We start from the raw sequence: 15,382 nt of genomic DNA on the forward strand, positions 1-15,382 counted from the left end.
TGTTGTATTGGTATGGACTGGTTATTTGTTGTATTGGTATGAATTGGTTATCTATTGTATTGGTATGAATTGGTTATTTGTTGTATTGTTATGAATTGGTTATTGTTGTACTGTTATGAATTGGTTATTTGTTGTATTGTTATGAATTGGTTATTTGTTGTATTGTTATGAATTGGTTATTTGTTGTATTGTTATGAATTGGTTATTTGCTGTATTGTTATGAATTGGTTATTTGTTGTATTGTTATGAATTGGTTATTTGTTATATTGTTATGAATTGGTTATTTGCTGTATTGTTATGAATTGGTTATTTGTTGTGTTCTTTCATTAATTTGCGATGTATCCACTGTCATTTCTATTTGCAATAGTTTATTTCTCCATTTCTTATTTATCATTGTTATCATCTATCAATTGTTTATGTATTGAAAGGTAACCATACATTTGTTAACAGCATCCAAAATGATCCTTAACTTGTTCAGAATACGCAAGATAACCATAAACTTATTAGCCACAGCTAAGATCATTAACGTGTTAAGAGTATTCAGGATAATCATAAGATTTTCAATCGCATCCAAGAAAATGATAAGTTTATCAACAGTACCCAAGCTAGTCATTACTTTGTTAAAAATATTAAAGTATTAAAACCATCCAAGATAACCATAACCTTGTTCAAAGTATCTAAGAAAATCACAAGCTCATTAACAGTATGTAAGCTGATCATTAGCTTGTTAATAGTATTCGAGATAATCTCCAACATGTTAATAGCTTGTAAGATAGTTGAAAACAGTATTCAAGATAGTCATTAGCTTATCATCAGTATTCTCGACACTCATTAGCTGGTTAATAATTGCATTTAGATAATCACTAGTTTATTACCAGTATTCAAGATCATCATTAGTTTGTTGACTGTACCCATGATAATCATTTATAATCTAAGAGTATGATATTGAATAGTCTATAGTAGTGTATAATTATACATTGACCTGTAAGATATATTACATTTATATTCTTGACTGGTTAATTGTTAGACTGGTATATGGGTTGTTAGCTATCTTTCTCTTTATGATATTTCACAGATAGTTCCTCAGTCATTAACTATTAATTGTTTGACTTGTATATACCCCAAGTCCCGGGCATCCTGGGGAGCTAAGAATCCTGACTACACTGTCAATAAGAGGGAGGGTTCAAACAGCAGCTGTACCATCAATGGTTGGCACACGTGTGGCGTGATTAACCACACGCTAAACTTCACTTCGCAGGCAACGCCCAGAAGTACGTCACCTTTATAAATGATCAACGATTTGATGAAGAACTAACCAATAGTGTTATTGAAAGCATACAAATGCAGATACATCCGAAGCATATCTACCCTAGCATGATTGCCATCATCATCCCGGGACTTGACAACTACCAAGACACAGCAATACTTCAGCAGAATGCTAATATCAAGAATGTTAAACGAATCAGAACTAGAGAAGCAGTCATAGCAGACTGAATTGGAAGTGAGCGCCCCCAAGGAAACCCACAGTCCCCGGCGCCTACCGTTATCTCAGGATGGATATCTGGAATCACGTGACCAACGTCTGCAAATCTCCCGTTCTCTGGTGTGGCATATGTGCAGGTAAACATGACACAGAAATATGCAACGAAAAACTTGCCAATGGGGATACCGTTGAAGAAAGATGCATAAACCGTAAGCAGTCTGGAGTTAGGGCATGGCATCGGGACTGACGTGAGAGGCCACCACCACCCTAGCGACCTGATGAGCAACCACACAAAACACCTGCCTCACCAACTCCTTCCACCACGTCCAGCGCTTGCATCACTCCTGGAGTTCAGCCCTCACAAAATATGGTACCTCCAGGCAGGCCATGGAGTAGGGTAGTTTCGCCGAAGACACAAGACCTACTGGTTATGCCTGGCAAACAGATTATTGACAACAGTGATTTTGGAAATAATGAGGTGATTATTGAAATCCAAACCAGTATAAAAAAAAAAATCCAGAGGCAGAATGAAGAAATGCTGAAAGCAACGGATGTTCAACACAATTCTGTGGAAGTGCTTTATGAGAAAATACAAATGCAGAATGATAGGTTAATGTCCACCAACAAGTAATAGACACAGCTGTGCATGGTGATAAGTGGGGAAACATGCATAATCTATCAATGTGATATGTGAGGTTGATGCAAACCAGAAGGTAATTGGAACACCAGAACTTGGTGGTGACGCTAATGTGTTCAGAGTATTGATGTACTTTGTACATGATCTGAGTGAGAAGGTTATAAAGCTGGAAAAACTTATAATGCTCTTAAAACATGAAATGGCAGACAACGGTGTGGCACCGTCAGGTGCTTCACACAATGATGATGACAACGACATGAATGATGAAGTTGATAAGCTATTAAAGAAAACAGTTCCCAAAGTCCTTTATGGTAAAGGACTTAGAGACTTATTAAGTCATTCTTCAGCAATTAGAAATATAAGAAATGTGCTAAATCGTCACAAAGAAATACATGAAAATCTTGACATCATAAGGGAGATCCATGCAACTTTAAGGAAAATGGTTAACAGGAACATTGTCAACAATACATTGACCACAATACTCTGTAGGAACATTGTTGTCTCTACGAAGAAAAGATATTCTGACCTCCATCACGAGGGTGTTACCGAGGACATTGACGTCATATGTCTGCAGGAGTGTCGAACGCCTCCTAGTAAACCCCCACGTAAATTACCCAATTACAAATGCTATAATCCTAGATCTACCAATACTTGTCTGATGTATGTAAAACAGTCACTACCTCATGTACCAAAATCCTCCCAAAAGCCCGATGGGTTCCAATACCACGGTATCACGGTACACGTCGGCAATTCTACACTCAGTATACTAAATGCCTATGCACCTGCTAACCTATTCCACCAAACAGATTTACCTAACTTTCTTCAGACTGAACCTACTGTTCTAATTAGAGAACTTAACGCTCGACGCAAGAATCTGGGTGACCTCTTCACCAACACTAATGGCAGAAGTTTAATCTCACTCCTGGATGCATATGATGATGTTCAAGTCACCAGTAATAATCAACCAACACACATGCACGGAGGAATCCTTGACTGGTGTATAGGTTTTAACTTGTCATACACAACTCACAATTCTGATACTGTTCATGATCCTTCATCTGACCACTCGCCAATAATGGATGTAATCATATAGCTAATGTCGACTTACATGGTGTTAGACTGAAAAGAAAAATATCTACATGAAGCAAGAATACCAAAATAGGTTCATAGACTGTATCCCTGACTGGTACAAAGATTATTAGCAATAACTGTGAGAGCTTTTATTGTCAATCTTGAAACTTCTGAGAACAACTTCTTTATGCAGAGAGCTAACTTTAGAGAGCAGAAAGGATGCACCTCATTATAGGCCACATCAGTACGATAATGATCCCGATCTGAAACATCTCAAATTCATAGTTAGGCAGATTGGTAAAGGTTATAGACAACTTCGGACACCCAAAATGCTAAAACTATTTCAAGCATCCCCTGCAGCAGCCAGGGAACGAATGACTGAACTCAGACAGAATGACTGGGAAGAGATTGCCAGTGGACTAAATCAACACACTCCTTTAAGCCAAGCCTGAAAGGGTATCAATAGAATCTTTGGAAAGAAAAATGAATAAGTATCTCATCCCAACGTGCTGCAGAAGGCTAACGAAATAGGGGCATACTTCTAGTTATAACATGCTGCCACCTGAGATTAGAGATGTTTTCTACAACAAATCCAAAGAAAGAGATTTTACCCATTCATGCTAACAAGCAACACGATGAATGTGATGTGCCATTCACTGAATGTGAACTTGATGCAGCTCTAACCAGAGGCAGGAGGACTGCTCCTGGGGAGGATGGTATCACTTCCGACATCATTACACTGTTAAGATGTGTACCTGGTAATCCATTATTAAAGCTGTGTAATATAAGTTATGTCACGGGTCATCTACCCTCCTCGTGGACCAACAGCCTAATCTTACCAATAACTAAAGACAGTCAAACTAATGAATTTCGCCTCATCTTTCTGATGATTCGTGCAAAACTCTTGAGAGGATGGCGCTAAACAGACTACTACACAGAATCAAAGAACATGTCTCCAAATATTAATGGATTCACACACGGCAAAAGTTTACACAGCTGCATCACTACTTTCTTAACAGTTCACTGGGACAGAAGGCATAAGTACACCACTTTTCTTGACCTAAAAGCTGCATTTGATATTGCCAATCGGCAAGTTTTCTTATATGAGTCAGCAAAAATGGTTACAAGTGGGCGGCTCCTGAACTGGATACTCGGCTGTCTCTCCAATAGGAAGTCAGGCTACAAAAGTGAGGTAAAGACAAGCTACTTGGCACTCCTCATGGTGGAGTGCTTAACCCCACTTTGTTCAGTGTAGTAATCAAAGCATTAATGAAATCGATTCCACAGCGTCCCAGAAATATCACTATTAGTTATGCTGACGACATTCTTGTACATACCAAAACATATCGTGAAATGCAAACTTTTCTTACTTGCATACACACAGCCTGTGAAAGTCTTGGCTTCATCATATCTGCAGATAAAACTAAGGTCTTCAATAAACAAATTGGTGACGGTAAGAGCGGACCATCTAAGTTGACAGATAGTGGAAACCCAACTGACTATGTTTCCTCCTCCTTTAAATATCTTGGTGTTTCAATTCCACGTGCTGCAGCTAGTGTGCAAAAACTAAATTGACAATGGACAGATGGACTCAGAGCTCTTAGAGCTGTTGCAGGGTAACAATCCTAACTATGATGCAAATATCAGAATTGTTAAAATGATGTACTTAGCATATATTAGATCTCTAATAGATTACCACGCACCAGTTTTGGTCCTACAAAGGTATCAACAGACTTAAAAAAATGCAAAATGAAGCCTTAAAAATCATACTTGGCTGCCCGAAGTCCAATGAAGTACTCAATATGCAGAAAGAACTTGGTATTCCCAGCATTGAAGACAGAATACTTGAAATTTATCTTAGGAATGAAACTTCTACGTGGTGTCCCGGCTAGTGGTGATTCTACAAGTGAATTCAAAAAGATCCAAATAACAGTCAACCACATGACAGTGTTTGGTGTATATGATTTGTATAATATTAGGAAGAAACAGCATTTCCAGCCTTCCTAACAGATAACTCCTTTTGACATCACTACATCTACTTATCCACAGAAGATACTAATTACTTATAATCTTCACCTTCAACACTTAGCTAAGACCAATGCCCTTGAACATGTACAGAAACTCCAGAGTGACAATAACATAGCCCAGCGCAACTATATTGACGGTTCTCGCGACTCTGTCACTGGGAGGGCAGGCAGTGCTGCCATTGTGATCCTTCCCATTGATAATACATTAGAGGAAAATGTTAGAATAAACAACTGAGCATCTACCCTACAAACGGAATTATTCGCCATACTTATCGCTCTTGAGCAGGCAGAAATTAGCTGCCACAGACAACTTAATTTTCTCCGATTCTTTATCTTCACTATTTGTCCTCAACACCCTGAGATCATAATGTAACAATTTAGTCTCTGAAGACAGACACTATACTCAGACATTATTGTTCAAATGATTCAAATCAAATTATTATGGATTCCTTCTCATGCAGGCCTCCGTGAGCATGACAAAAGTGATGCTTTAGCCAAACTTGCACTTAGTAAAGGTGATATCAATTAGAATCCTCAAAACTGCAATCAGAACAGAACTAATTGACCTCTTTGAAGCACAAAGACGAGTTCAGAGAGGCATAAGTAGAAACATTTTCCATCACAGTGAAATGTGTGAAGTAAAACATGTATATGGAAAAGTAATAAGATCAGCAGATTACATGATGTAACTGCTAGACTAAGGCTAAGCTATAGGTATTGGCGCTTTGGCCTAATTGGAGATGTTAACCGTGTGAATTGCAAAGTTTGTTGTCAAAGATATGGACACAAGCTGTAACACTATGTCTTAGAATGTGAAAAAATAGAGCTTTTTAGGCATAGAATGCAAGAAATGTCGCAACGCTTTATTGTTGATAACAAAATACCTGAAATTTCAAGTTTGTATTCACCTTTTGCATCTGATCGGTGAAACTTACCATATGAAACTATGTAATGGATGTACTGAAATGCCAATTGTATCATCTTATGCAACATCAACCCACTGGGGTCTGAGTAAGGCACTTTGTGACCCCTTTAATCCTTTTGTGCTACCGCTCACATTATGAGCATGGGGTGCAAAATAAATTTGCCGGGAACACTGGCACAAATCAAATTAAATCAGTCCCGTCCCCTCCCACGAGTTCCCTCTCTGATAGATCTGCCTCTTTTTCTATTCACTCCACCAACATTCATGGTGTCTCTGGTGATATTCACTCCACCAACATTCGTGGTGTCTCTAGTGATATTTCTATTGTTGTGAAACCCCAAATTTTGATGTTATTTGGCTCAAGGTCTGTCTCCTAACAGCCACACTTTTTTTCTGTCTCGCCTACAGCTCCCCTAATTCTACAAATCTAATGTCTTTCTTCGACTGTCTAAACTCTACTTAGGGGATTTCAACGTTCATCATAGGGATGGGTTGAATTCTTTGCAAACGGATGGTGAGAGATTCAAGCCCTCAAGTTCTCAATTCTCATTGATCTAGAGCAAATTAACTCCAACCCCACCCATAATCCTGAGCACTGAGAACACTCCAGTGATAATGTGGATCTGTTTTTACCTCTTATCCTTCGGTCTGTAGCTGCAGAATTTCGTCCCATTAATTGGTTCATCTGACCACACTCTCATAAATGTATCTATCTTAACGGCACCTCCACCTCCAGCAACCCCTTAAAATATGAATATTGGCACCTCAACAAAGCTGATAGGAACAACTTACGAAAGAAATTTTCTGACTTTCCTTGGGTAAATTACTGCTTCTTATGTGGTATGCATCTGTCTCCGTCAAACGAATAGCAGAGGTTATTCTTAAGGGAACAGAAGCATTTATCCTCTCTTCCTCCGAGACGACTTTTTTTTCGAATCTATAGTTCAACCATTCCTGTTCTGAAGTCATTCAGGCAAGGGACCAGGCATATCGGGCTTGGAAAAACTCTCCTTCCTCCCACTCCGTCAGCATTTACTACCCCTCATCATTGCAAGTACGTTACCCGTGAGGCAAAGTGTTCCTCCATTCAAAGGAAGTGTGATAATCTCTTCTCGTCATCCATTGATCAGTCTTCTGATCTTTAGGTATGGGAACCGCTAGCTACTTCTGTCGATTTACTTTTCCGTTGTGACGGTACTATAGCTGTCCCTTCTGTAGACAAAGCAACCTTCTTTTGTTCACGTTTCTCCTCTAACTCCACCTTGCATGACCGTAACATTCCTTTACCCCCTGATGCTCATCTTACTAATCCTATGCCCCTTCCTATAATCCCTTTTCGAACTGTCTTAAGGGCGTTTATCTCTCTGAATACAATCAAGGCTACGGTTCTGATGGCAGCCATTCCCGTGTACTGAAAGAGTGTACCTCTGAATTTGCAGCTGTGCTTGATCGTCTGTTCTGTACCTGTTTAAAACCCAAAACTTTTCCTTTTTCTTGGAAGCATGCGGGTACGGCAACAACGAACGCGATGATCGGGGAGGTAGCGTCAAGTGATGAACGGCGAGGATAGCATCAACGTCATCACGCTTGCTCAAAAAAGAAGCTGCAACCTCACGCACGACAGATAGTCAGCTGTTCATCGGTGCAGACATGTCACTGTCTAGGTTTTCAAGAAAATTGATCCTGCTTGAAAATGCACATCTGAAACTAGATTATATGCTCGTGAAGACACCTTGGTTTCATGGTTTCAATAAGGAGAAAGATAATCGTAGTGAATTTGATCATGTGTACCATCAATCTCGGTTGTTGGATGATAAATTTCATGGTTACTTATGTATGAGTCGAGGGTCTTTTGATTTCTTGCTCACCACGGTTGAAGTAAGGCTGACCAAAGCTACAACAAACTACAGACAGCCCATCGCTGCTGACCACAGACTAGTTATCACGTTAAAGTTGATAACTTTAACTCACGTCATATTTGCGTTCTATCTAAGTAGATTTTAGACATGACAACGAAATATTCATACAATTTTAGGCTATATAAAAGGAAATATAACGTAAACCAACCTTTGAAAACCATTTCTCCGTTGTAGTTACTTATAAGAATATAAAGACTACGGTGTATCATAAGCTGAATTTATGAACTGTACACTGTATACCAACAAAAATACAAAATAACAAAAATGAACTAAAATGTCATGTTCCTTCATAATAGCATTCTTATACATTCAGATATAACAAATGTACACGAACGGAAAATTACGTATAAGCTCACATGTACTGGAATATAAAGGAAATTCATATTAATTTGATATGTTTTCCAAATGTAATTAGTGCTCTACAAAAGCACAAAGACAAATATGTGGTTGCATATCTCTGTTGTGTGTAGGTTATGAAAGGAAAAGAATGTCTCAAAACATACATGCATCCTCCAGTGGAAATTCATAAAAGTAAAAAACCATATACGAATTTTGCCATTAAGTTTGCTTATACAGAAAAAACTACAGAAGTATTGTATTATTTGATATATTATAGGTGAGAGTCATGAGTGCTCGTATTCAACTTTTGTGGCTGCACAATGCTTACCTGTGAGTACATAACAATAGGATCTGTTGAGGTTTGATGAGGTTCAGGAGTAGAATGCCTGATGATAGGGTTCGGAGGGTATGGGATGTGAGGGCAAGTTGGGTGCATGACACGGACTCTTGAGATGAAGGATACGGGTTTTGCTCACGTTCTTCCACTTCCTTCAACAAGAAGTTTTGTATGTGTGACCTTAAACGAAGTTTCCTTATAGGGGTTAGTCTTTCGTTGTGAGGTGTCAGACTTCTGAAGAATTGCAAGTTTCATTGTCTGATTCTTGTTGCTTCTTTTGTAAGAATTTCAACTTCTTCCTTTCTAATTCAAGAAGTTGTTTATTCTTTCTTGCAACAACGTCAAGTTCTGGTCTAAGTCGTTTATTTAGACGCTTTAATCGCCCACTGGTAGTGACTCTATATGTTGATGGAGCATGAAGGAAATAAATGGAGACTTTGGCCTTCAAACAGATGACGACAGTGAATGTGGGCCATGACGTGCATCAGATATACGTGATTCAATGTCATCATCATCATCATCATCATCATCATCATCATCATCATCATCATCATCTATCAGTGGGGTCGTTTCGTCCTGGGTCACATTGGAACTCATAAATGCTGCTCAGTAAGTGTCGCTTAAAAAGGACAGTTCGGTAAAATAGGACCAGGAAATATTTTGTTATCTCTATCTCTAGATCTTGAAGTCTCTCACTCCCTTACTTCCCTTTTAGAGTAGTCTGACATTTTTCCATTGTCTCCTGGCTGATTTCTCTGAAACTGAGGGCAAGAAATGGTTAATCAACACTAAAGTTTTGGTCGAGTCCAAGTCGGTGGAAAACTGCACACCCACTCCTCCGAAATCACATACTCTCACACCAGACTTGTATGCCAAGTTTGGCTCCAGTCCATCAAATAGTCTGGGAGGAGTTCAGTGACTATTAATACCATCCTGCAAACAAGATGAGCAGGATAGATAATGCTAGTTAATGCATTCTAGAGGTAGTCAATAGAGACATATCTCTGCCAACCAAACACAGATTATGCCATCCATGACTTTGTTCTGACCTTTTAACCTTTGTTGTGACCTTTTGAAATTGTATTGAGGGGTACCACTCTTATTTAGGTTTTGGCCTGTATGAATGTATTCATGTGTGATATTGTGAATATATGACCTCAGGATGTTATCATGCTACGGTATATCATTATCATCCACCTGCTCACTCGCATGCTTCATTAGGCTACGTTACGTGCGCATACCGTACGTACAGCGAGACTCAGAAAGTATTGTAACCAAACTTGGTATACAAGTCTGCTGAGGGAAAGATTTTTTAGGATTGGGTATGTAGTTTTCTAATGAATTAGACTCAGTCAGTACTGCACATCCGAATCATTATCATTATTATAATTATCATTATTATCATTATCGTTATTATTATCATTGCTATTATTATTATTATTATTACTATTATTATTATTATTATTATTATTATTATTATTATTATTATTATTATTATTATCATTTTTATTATTATTATTATTATTTTTATCATTATTATTATCATTATTATTGTTATCATTATTATTATTATCATCAATATTACTATCATTATCGCTATTGCTATTATCATCATTATTATTATTGATATTATTATCACTGTCATTATTACAATTATCATTATCGTAATTATTATTACTATCACCATGATTATTATTATCATTATTACTATTTTCATTCATATCATAATTATTATCATTATTATTATCATTATCATTATTGTTATTATTATTATTATTATTATTATTATTATTATTATTATTATTATTATTATTATTATTATTATTATTATCATTATTATCATTATTATTATTATTTTTTTTTTGTCGCTGTCTCCCGCGTTTGCGAGGTAGCGCAAGGAAACAGAGGAAAGAAATGGCCCAACCCAATCCCATACTCATGTATATATATACGTCCACACATGCAAATATACATACCTACACAGCTTTCCATGGTTTATCCCAGACGCTTCACATGCCCTGATTCAATCCACTGACAGCACGTCAACCCCGGCATACCACATCGATCCAATTCACTCTATTCCTTGCCCTCCTTTCACCCTCCTGCATGTTCAGGCCCCGATCACACAAAATCTTTTTCACTCCATCTTTCCACCTCCAATTTGGTCTCCCACTTCTCCTCGTTCCCTCCACCTCCGACACATATATCCTCTTGGTCAATCTTTCCTCACTCATTCTCTCCATGTGCCCAAACCATTTCAAAACACCCTCTTCTGCTCTCTCAACCACGCTCTTTTTATTTCCACACATCTCTCTTACCCTTACGTTACTTACTCGATCAAACCACCTCACACCACACATTGTCCTCAAACATCTCATTTCCAGCACATCCATCCTCCTGCGCACAACTCTATCCATAACCCACGCCTCGCAACCATACAACATTGTTGGAACCACTATTCCTTCAAACATACCCATTTTTGCTTTCCGAGATAATGTTCTCGACTTCCACACATTCTTCAAGGCTCCCAGGATTTTCGCCCCCTCCCCCACCCTATGATCCACTTCCGCTTCCATGGTTCCACCCGCTGCCAGATCCACTCCCAGATATCTAAAACACTTCACTTCCTCCAGTTTTTCTCCATTCAAACTTACCTCCCAATTGACTTGACCCTCAACCCTACTGTACCTAATAACCTTGCTCTTATTCACATTTACTCTTAACTTTCTTCTTTCACACACTTTACCAAACTCAGTCACCAGCTTCTGCTGTTTCTCACATGAATCAGCCACCAGCGCTGTATCATCAGCGAACAACAACTGACTCACTTCCCAAGCTCTCTCATCCCCAACAGACTTCATACTTGCCCTTTCTTTCCAAAACTCTTGCATTCACCTCCCTAACAACCCCATCCATAAACAAATTAAAAAACCATGGAGACATCATACACCCCTGCCGCAAACCTACATTCACTGAGATCCAATCACTTTCCTCTCTTCCTATTATTATTATTATTATTATTATTATTATTATTATTATTATTATTATTATGTTTGAAGGGTATGTTTGAAGGAATAGTGGTTCCAACAATGTTGTATGGTTGCGAGGCGTGGGCTATGGATAGAGTTGTGCGCAGGAGGATGGATGTGCTGGAAATGAGATGTTTGAGGACAATGTGTGGTGTGAGGTGGTTTGATCGAGTGAGTAACGTAAGGGTAAGAGAGATGTGTGGAAATAAAAAGAGCGTGGTTAAGAGAGCAGAAGAGGGTGTTTTGAAGTGGTTTGGGCACATGGAGAGGATGAGTGAGGAAAGATTGACCAAGAGGATATATGTGTCGGGGGTGGAGGGAGCAAGGAGAAGAGGGAGACCAAATTGGAGGTGGAAAGATGGAGTGAAAAAGAATTTGTGTGATCGGGGCCTGAACATGCAGGAGGGTGAAAGGAGGGCAAGGAATAGAGTGAATTGGAGCGATGTGGTATACCGGGGTTGACGTGCTGTCAGTGGATTGAATCAAGGCATGTGAAGCGTCTGGGGTAAACCATGGAAAGCTGTGTAGGTATGTATATTTGCGTGTGTGGACGTATGTATATACATGTGTATGGGGGGGGGGGGGGTTGGGCCATTTCGTTCGTCTGTTTCCTTGCGCTAAATAGCAAACGCGGGAGACAGCGACAAAGTATAAAAAAAAAAAAAAAAATTATTACTACTACTACTATCATTATCATTTCATTATTATCATTATAATTATTATCATTATAATTATTATTATTATTATTATTATTATTATCATTATCATTATTATTATTATTATTATTATCATTATTATTGTCATTATTATTATTATCATCATCATGATTATCATTATAATTATTATCATTATTATCATCATTATCATCATTATTATCATCATTATCATTATTACTATTATCATCATTATCATCATCACTACTATAATTAATAATATTATCATCATCTATTACATCATTATTATACTTAATCACCGTCTATCGCGTTAGCGAGGTAGAGCAAAGAAATAGACGAAAGAATGGCCCAACCCACCCACATACATAAGTATATACATGAACGCCCACACATGTACATGCCTATACATTTCAACGTATTCATATATATATACATGCACACACATATACATATATAAACATGCACACATTCACACCTGCTGCTTTCACCCATTCTCGTCGCCACCTCGCCACATATGAAATAGCTCTCTCTCTCTCTCTCTCTCTCTCTCTCTCTCTCTCTCTCTCTCTCTCTCTCTCTCTCTCTCTCTCTCTCTCTCTCTCTCTCTCTCCCCGGAGGTAGCGCTAGGAAAGACAACAAAGGCTACATTCTTTCACACTCAGTCTATAGCTCTCATGTGTAATGCTCCGAAAACACAGCTCCCTTTCCACATCCAGGCTCCACAAAAGTTTCCATGGTTTAATCCAGACGCTTTACATGCCCTGCTTCAATCCATTCATAGCACGTCCACCCGGGTATACCATATCGCTCCAATTCACTCTGTTCCTTGCACGCTTTTCACTCTCCTTATGTTCAGGCCCCGATCGCTCAAAATCTTTTCACTCCATCTTTCCACCTCATATTTGGTCTTCCACTTCACCTCGTTCCCTCTACCTCTGACATATATAGCCGCTTTGTCAATCTTTCCTCACTCATTCTCTCCATATGACGAAACCATTTCAACACACCCTCTTTTGCTCTCTCACCCACACTCTTTTTGTTACCACACATCTCTCTTACCCGTTCATTACTTACACGATCAAACCACCTCACACCGCATATTGTCCTCAAATTTCCAACACATCCACCCTCCCCCGCACCCTATCTATAGCCCATGCCTCGCAGCCATATAACATTGTTGGAACCATTACTCCTTCAAACATACCCATTTTTGCTCTCCGAGATAACGTTCTCGCCTTCTACACATTCTTCAACGCTCCCAGAACCATCGCCCCCTCTCCCACCTTGTGATTCACTTCCGCTTCCATGGTTCCATCCGCTGTTAAATCCACTCCCAGATATCTAAGACACTTCACTTCCTCCAGTTTTTCTCCATTCAAACTTATCTTCCAATTGACTTTCCCTCAACCCTAGTGAACCTAATAACTTTGCTTTTATTCACTATTACTCTCGGCTTTTTTTCTTTCATACACTTTACCAAACTCAGTCACCAACTTATGCAGTTTCTCACCCGAATCAGCCACCCGCGCTGTATCATCAGCGAACAACAACTGACTCATTTCTCAAGCCCTCTCATCCACAACAGACTGCACACTTGTCCCTCCCTCCAAAACTGTTGCATTCACCTCCCTAACCACCCAATGCATACACAAATGAAACAACCATGTAGACATTACGCACCCTTACCGCAAACCGACATTCACTGGGAACCAATCACTTTCCTCTCTTCCTACTCGTACACATGCCTTACATCCTTAGTAAAAACTTTGCACTGCTTCTAACAACTTGTCTTCCACACCACGTACTCTTAATACCTTCCACAAAGCACCTCTATCAACCCTATTATATGCCTTCTCCAGATCCATAAATGCTACATACAAATCCATGTGTTACTCTAAGTATTTCTCACATACATTCTTCAAAGCAAACATTATATCCACACATCCTCTACCACCTCTGAAACCACACTGCTCTTCCCCAATCTGATACTCTTTACATGCCTTTACCCTCTCAGTCAATACCCTCCCATATGATTTACCAGGAATACTCAACAAACTTATACCTTTCTAATTTGAACACTCACCTTCATCCCCTTTGCCTTTGTAAAATGGCACTATGCATGCTTTCCTCCAATCCTCAGGCACCTCACCATGAACCATACATACAATGAATGTTCTTACCAACCAATCAACAACACAGTCACCCCCTTTTTAAATAAATTCAGCTGCAATACCATCCAAGCCCGTTGCCTCGCCGGCTTTCTTCTTCCGCAAAGCTTTCACTAACTCTTCTCTGTTTACCAAACCATTTTCCCTGACCCTCTCACTTCGCACACCACCTCGACCAAAACACCCTATATCTGTCACTCTATCATCCCTTCAAAATACTCACTCCATCTCCTCTCTTTACCACTACTTGTTATTACCTCCCCATTACCCACTTCACCGATGTTCCCATTTGTTTACTTGTCTTACGCACATTATTTACCTCCTTCCAAAACATCTTTTCATTCTCCCTAAAATTTAATGATACTCTCTCACCCCAACTCTTACTTGCCCTCTTTTTCACCTCTTGCACCTTTCTCTTAACCTCCTGCCGTTTTCTTTATATATCTCCTAGTCCTTTGCACTACTGCCCTGCATAAAATCGTCCAAACGCATCTCATTTCTCTTCACCAATAATCTTACTTCTTATTCCCACCACTCACTACCCTTCCTAATCTGCTCACCTCCTACCATTCTCATGCCACAAGCATCTTTTACGCAAGCCATCACTGCTTCCCTAAATACATCCCATTCCTCCCCAACTCCCCTTACGTCATTTGCTCTCACCTTTTGCCATTCTGTACTCAATTTCTCCTGGTATTTCCTTACACAATTTTCCTTCCCAGGTCACTTACTCTCACCACTCTCTTCAACCCAACATTCTCTCTTCTTTTCTG

The sequence above is a fragment of the Panulirus ornatus genome, chromosome 10 (genome assembly GCF_036320965.1).
Source record: "Panulirus ornatus isolate Po-2019 chromosome 10, ASM3632096v1, whole genome shotgun sequence".
Classification (NCBI taxonomy): domain Eukaryota; kingdom Metazoa; phylum Arthropoda; class Malacostraca; order Decapoda; family Palinuridae; genus Panulirus; species Panulirus ornatus.